The following is a 1,220-nucleotide window of genomic DNA, read 5'->3' as shown; positions in this document are numbered from 1 at the left end:
GTTTTTACTACATCTGTTGATTGCATCCAGACCAAGACTAATTGATCTTGATCTCTCAGGCTGTGTAAGTCTATTCCATGATCACACAGTGACAAAATGACCTAACAATGCATTTTGCATTGTTATTATATTATATTCCCATCCTTAAGCAACATATCCAAGGTCTTTCTTCAATGCTACTATTATGGAAAATGTTGTGGGCCCAATCTTGCCTTTTATATGCGGTTCTCACTTATAAGGATTATTTATTCACTTTTCTAATTAAAAGGCTTACTAACTGCTATAACTCCATATGCTGTGTATGCTAGCAAAATAAATCGTCTCTAATGTTAATTTTTTAAAAGGTGAAAGATTTATATGATCTGAAGAGAAACCAGAGTATTAAGGTTAATTTTTAAAAATCAGATTACTAATCAGAGATGTTTGAGTTTTTCAAACCTATTGGAAACAGAGGCAGCCATTATTAGCCCACAAAGATAATGCCTGTCTTTTCTAGGTTCTTATTTTATACCACATTTACTTGCAATTTGTCACAATTCATGGCTGGATTTGGCTGTTTTATATTTTGGGGTTATTCTCCTACCTGGATACTAGCATTCATTTCTAGTGTGTAATGGAAGTGTAACTCTGAGCCAGTGCCCTCTAATCTGAGTTGTGGTTTCTTTGTTCATAAAAAGAATCTAGGGCCGGGGGTACACTTCCGTGGCACAAATGCCTGCCTGGCGAGTGTGAGGTTCTGAGTTCAATTCCCAGTACCAAAAAAAAAAAAGTAAATAAAAAAGGAAGAATATAACAGATGTGTGAAGTGTCGTTATTATACCCTAGGGTGCCTGTCCTAGTGCAAGTGCTGTAACAATGTTTGTCAGCTTTTATTGGTATATTTTCTTTGTGCTAATCTTTTCTCACTAACACTTACAGTTCTGAATCAAAGGTAGCTTCATATTATAGCCATCATAGCCACACAAGCTATGAGGGCTAACTGTTACCTCCTTCCGATTTCCTTGTCCTTCTAATCCAACCACCTGGCTCATCCATCTTTATTTTTTTATTCCTTTCTTGTCAACATTTGCTATATACACCATGCCCATCTTTCTTTCTGGCTATATGACATTTTCCCAGTCTCAGTGGCCATTCTCTTGGACTTCTAACCAAATCATCTCCTCATCTTTCAGAGTTCAGTTAAAGTTCTTTTTTTTTTTTTTTTTTTTTTTTTTTTTTTT

This window comes from Chinchilla lanigera, unplaced genomic scaffold (genome assembly GCF_000276665.1).
Source record: "Chinchilla lanigera isolate Chin_1 unplaced genomic scaffold, ChiLan1.0 scaffold00068, whole genome shotgun sequence".
In the NCBI taxonomy this organism is placed as follows: domain Eukaryota; kingdom Metazoa; phylum Chordata; class Mammalia; order Rodentia; family Chinchillidae; genus Chinchilla; species Chinchilla lanigera.
Note: the sequence above shows the minus strand (reverse complement) of the source record.